This window comes from Sinocyclocheilus anshuiensis, unplaced genomic scaffold (assembly GCF_001515605.1).
Source record: "Sinocyclocheilus anshuiensis isolate Anshui unplaced genomic scaffold, SAMN03320099.WGS_v1.1 scaffold373, whole genome shotgun sequence".
NCBI lineage: Eukaryota > Metazoa > Chordata > Actinopteri > Cypriniformes > Cyprinidae > Sinocyclocheilus > Sinocyclocheilus anshuiensis.
The window spans coordinates 1145500-1151525 of record NW_015537962.1 but is presented as its reverse complement, the minus strand read 5'-3'; positions in this window follow the sequence as shown (position 1 = coordinate 1151525).

Genomic DNA, 6026 nt, shown 5'->3' with positions numbered 1-6026 from the left:
ATTTTTGCGTATCAATACCACGAGTTTTCGTTTTTATTTGGCGTACTATTTATACGCATTTTCATGAGATCGGGCTGGGAGAAACAGATGCGCTGATTGAACATGCAAGAAAATAAATGTTATTACACAAGTTCTCCGTTTTCTGTGTGTTTTTCCCTGGTTTAATTTAGCTTTCTCAGTGTTATTTATTAATTAAAATCATTAGGCCAGTAAAACGAAGCGTACTTGGATGCTTTTGAATGTTGTAGGCCTACATTTACATTTATTCATGTAAAATTATGTGTTTGTTGCTATATTTTTTGTATGTTTCCATGTGTGTAGGCTATATTCACACCGATGATGTGTGATCTCCCCTGTTTTGCAACTTTCATTTTGGTCAGATGTGAACAGCAACAGACATACATCATGGCCCCCAAATTCAATTAAGCTTTTTTTTTAACATACTGTAGTCATTATTAGTAAAAAGACCCGTTTTTAGTGTGATGATTCATTGCAATGACTTTAACATTAACGTGGCTCAAAAGCAAACTAACATTTTTTTTTCAAAGAAAAAAAAAAAAGGACATCAAGTTGAGATGACACTGTGTAAGGTGTTTTAAAGCTTTTGTGAACTTCATTCAGAAAGATAAAAACTGCACATTTAGTATATGTACACAGAAATATTTATTATCAAATTTGAACAAATAAATTTTATATTAAATTAGGACAAGGTAATTTTAAATTGTTGAAATAATTCTAGTAATAGAAGTAAAAATAAAGCCTATACCATAATGGTGTGTGAAGGACATTGCACAGTCCCCACCCCCCAAAAAATGTTGATTACACTTTACATTTGTGTGTACTAGTAAATTTAAAAACATGCTGCACAGAGAAAATTACTGTCAGTCCCAACACAATCTTGGTGTAACCATCTGTTACAGTCTCCACACTGGATCTGTGAAAGAAAAAAAAAATCGAATTCAAATTTCAGTGTACTCAAAAAAATTTGAGAGTGATTAAAAAAAACCGATTTAACCATAAATGTGTTTTGTTTGTGTGTGAGTCTGTTGACTCACTACTAAAGATGCTCTTACCCAGTTGATGGTCAGGCGCGGGATCTTATTTGCCTTCTTCTGAGGCTTGTCATCTTCCATGCCACAGTAGTGGCACAGTTCAGACAGATCATCTGGAAGAAATACAAACATGGATTTAGCATTTGAGTACTTGCATCTAACAATTATAAATAACAATTTGAGTAGTTACAATTAGTTACATATGACAGTTGATGTTAAAGGCGTGGTTCACTGGGTTTTTTCTAGGCTTGACTGTGTTTATGGGGTGCAGTCTAACATGTGTTAATGCTTCGTTTTAAACAAAACGCATTATTTTTCACATAATTTACCTTTATTCCACACAGCTCTGTCCCTTCTCTGAGAAACGGACTGATCTTTTCCTGTTTTTATGAAGCCCCGCCCTCAGAAATAGGCGATGGGCTCTGATTGGTTAGCTAGCCCAGAGTGTTGTGATTGGCTAAACCGCCTCTAGCGCGAGTCTAAATGTCCCGCCCCTCACCTCAGCGGCATGTGCTCCGGTTGTATTGTAAACAAGGAGTTGTTAATATCTCGTACCAGTTTGAGCTTGATTGAGAAGCAGAGGGGAAACAGGAGAGAAGAGACTATTATTACCAGATTAAGAATAGGGCATAATAAATTAAATAGCACTCTTCATATTATGGGAAAACATCCAACTGGGTTTTGTGACCAGTGCCAATTACCTGAGACTGTAGAACATGTGCTTATTAATTGTTCAAAATATGAATTACAGAGGATGGATATGATAAATGACATGGAAAAAATAGGACTAACAGGACGTGGAGTAAAGAATATAATGGACTGCAGTAGGAGTGAACAAGGAATGAAATATTTGATTTGCTTTCTGACTAAAACGGGACTCATGACAAGAATATGATGACTAAAGTATATGGGAAATAACTAGAAACCGAAGATGGCAGTAATGCAACGTTAAGGATGCAAGCTGCCGTTAAAACCTGAAGAAGAAGTAGCAGAGGATATTATTGAAGAGGATCGTGCAGAACCTGTGCAAGTACAGCAACCGCATGCACGTCCATGTTTAACGCTTCTCATAGCTATGTGAAAATAAGTGTATAATTGGAACAGTTCATTGTCGGAGCTGAGCTGAATGAGAGAGAGAGAGAGAGAGAAAGATACAGAGCGTGTGCAGAGCAGGGGGACGTGAGAGAACCGCTGCTTTTAAACATTGATTTTGAAACCTGTGAATCCTTAGAATCGTTAGAAGACAGAATCGCGATTCATATATGAATAGATTTTTACATGCACCTCTAGTTTTCTCTTCCTCTTCTCTAAAGCAGCGCAGCGCAGCTTGCCTTTGCTGCCTTTTCCCGAGGGCGGGGTTTATCTGGGTTTGTTACATCACGAATCCGGGAAGTAACTTGTTGTAGTCCCTACCGGCCATTTTTGTAGGCATTAAACTGCCAGAAAAAAAAACAAAAAAAAAACGATATCTCCGTTTGCATTGAGCTTCGTAACTTTGCAGATATTGTTTGTTCAAACAGCAACATTACACACTCACTAACGTTAAAAAAGTGAAATCGCAATGAACCACCCCTTTAATATAATGAATGTAAGGTACTTGTTAGTCATAGAATCTAAATAGTAAAAGTTGTAATCAACTTAAAAAAGAGAAAAATCAATAAATTAAGAATAAGACCTGTCTCTTCAAAGAGAGTGAGTGCAATGTCCTTTCTATAATTATACAGGTCATAGTGGATGGGAACTTAATACTCTTAGCTGCCTTGTCATTAAGGATATTAAGCAAACTAATTTAAAAGACAAAATCACTATGTCAAAAAGTTAACTATATTACAGTCCATAAAACACATAAATAACTTAAATGGGCAGAGCCGCCCTGATGTCTCAGTGTCATCAAATGTTCACTTCAGGGTGTCAGTTGACATACAGTAGAATTATTATTATTATACAGTGCACCTAATCCTCATGGACTGCAGCAAATTTGCCAGTTTTTACTGTAAGATGTCACCCTACTCTTCCTCCAAAGCATGTGAAAGTTCTCCAACATGGTCCTCATGCCTCCTGCAGCAGGACTGTGGCATGTTCACAGGTGATTAGAGACCCTGGGTATCTTTCTCCTGGTGTTTGTCAGAGTCAGAATGTTCTCTTCAGTGTCCTATTGTACTGTGACCCAGGGGCGTAGCCATCATTTCAGAAGTGAGGGGGACAGAAATTTTATGTAATCTACGCCCCTGCTGTGACCTGTATTAACCCTGTAAACCGTTTGTGTCTTACGAACTCTTTCACTTGTGCATGTGCAATAATTATTTGTTCATTAAACAGGTATGAAAATGTCCTATCATAAAAGGGAAGTTTAATTTTTTGCTTAGTTTGCATATACATACAAACAAACAAACACGCAGTGTTACAATAACCGCAATAAACAGTGAACATTCAAAAGCATCCAAGTATGCTTTGTTTTACTGGCCTAATGATTTTAATAAATAAATAACATTGAGAAAGCTAAATTAAACCTGGGAAAAACACAGAAAACTTTTTTGGTGAAGAAAAAGTACACACTTTTGAGTGTGTAGTAGAAGAGTTGGCAAGCTTTGGGACATACTATAACGTCATACGCCCCACTCACACAGGGCGTCAGCGTTAAATGCTTGAGGGAGGGTGTTTCTGAAGCTTGGTGCTGACGCGACCGTCATAGTGACAACAGCCAATCACATTAGCTTACTGGTGTTGCATGAACGCAATTGGCTAGCGTCTGCACTAGGGTATTTGCATAAGGCAATCTGATTGGCTGCCGCCTGCGTTGGCGCTTGAAAAGTTGAAAAGTTTTCAACTTCTGCCGCGAGCAACGGACCCGACGGACCCACAATTCATTTCGCCAACGCTTGACGTCACTCCATTCAAAGTAAATGAGAGGCGTTGACGCCAACGCCCCGTATGAATGGGGCGATACAGTTGCGTCTTTAATGGAGCGCTCTGTCGCACATAGTGGTTAAACGGATCGTAGTTGATCCATGATCCGTACGGACCAAGCCCCACGGTTCGGCACGCATATGATCCGCAGATTAATTGAAAAATGTAACCATAATAGAGTATAAGTTTATCATTTATTCGTATTTACACAAGCAAGCGAATTTTAAACAATTCCAGAGAGAAAAGGCGAAAGGGGACAGGCACACTCTTCTCTACACGCACAGCCGCACACACATGAAGCGCACACGCGTTTCAGATGGCGCGCGAACACCGAACTGAATCCTCTTCTGAATCCTCTGAACAGACACATACACATGAAATTATGACAAAATACCCATCTCGACAATCATTCAGGTAAACGCAGTCAGTTATGTCTCAAGTGAATGAAAACAGCTAAGAAAGAAATCGGATGTGATGTGTATCATTATATCGGATCTGTGCATCAGGTCTTAAAGAGACAGCGGCCTATAAATACTGCTGTTGTCATTAGTGATCATAAAAACAACAAAACAGCTGTGATAAAAATCTATATTTAATTTATACAGTGAACACTATGCAGTGTTATTTTCCCTAATAATTACATTTCTGTATTTGAATACTACCAACCTTATTTTATTTGTAACATATTCTGTTGTATTTATCTATGCTTGTAATTTGTGTATTTGTTCTTATTTTTACTGGCTGTTCTCTTGTCTCTTTAATCATGTTTAAACTTTCTTAGTTAATCTAGTAGTATTTGCTGTGGTATCAAAGAAGTACTTCACATTAAGTAATAAATGGAAAGCAAGTTACATTGAAATATTTTTCTTTTCTTGCTGATCCGAAAAATTATCCGATCCGTGGGTCAAAAACCGTAATGTGATCCGAACTGTGAGATTTGTGATCTGTTGAACCACTAGTCGCACAATTACACGCACCCTGTCATTGTAAACTGGTCTGTCAATCATCTTGTCACAGTTAACATCCTCCACATTTCATTTCATTTAACTTCCTACCATATCGGAGAAAAGTCTTCTAATTGCGTTTGGTCTCGTACTGTATCGTGTACCTTGTCAGTGTCGTGTGTTTGCTTGGCCATTTGTTGTGATAAACAGGATAGGGTGTTCAAGCGCCAGCAAAACAGTGTAAAGTGTACTATTTGAGAGAAGCAGTCAATCAGCAGAAGTTAAAAACAGTTCGTGAGTGTATTTATTTCTTGTCTCAGTGTTTAGCGCAGTTGTCGTTGCTAGGAAACGCTTGTTGTGTTTACTGTGTGGAGACGTGCTGAAATCCCGTTTGGTCTCGTACTGTATAGCATACCTTGTCAGTGTCGTGCGCTTGCTTGGCCATTTGTTGTGATAAACAGGAAAGTGTGTCCAGCTGAATTCAATTTGAATTTTGTTAGACGAATATAAAAAGCTTAGTATACCGTGGCAGCGGTAGCCCTAGTGTGAAGCCCTCCTCGTATCAAGACCGAAGAGTGTAAAGACCATTGACTCTACCATTCGACTCCACCGAGCAGGGACACCGACAAGGGACAAAAGTATCACTTTTGAATCATTCTCTTTCCTACTACTTGTTTCCCTTCTGTTTTCAGTTTTTATAACCAATTCTTACTATGTGTTTCCAGATCCCTACTACCACTACCACTCGCATACCACACATCACACACTGCAGGCAGCGCAATCCTAACAACCTGCTCACTTTGCCTATGTCTACTAATACACTACTTTATTTTTCTCTTGGTCTCTGGAATTGCCAGTCTGCTGTAAACACAGCAGATTTTATTACTTCTATTACTAGTCATTCAAGACTAAACTTCATGGCCCTGACAGAGACCTGGATCAAACCAGAGGACAATGTCACACCTTCAGCATTGTCCAATAATTTCTCTTTTTCCCACTCCCCTTGTCTGACTGGAAGAGGTGGAGGTACTGGTCTGCTTATCTCTAATGATTGGAAATTTAATCCTTTACCATCTCTGAGTATCAACAGCTCCTTTGAATCACATTCAGCCACTATTACCCA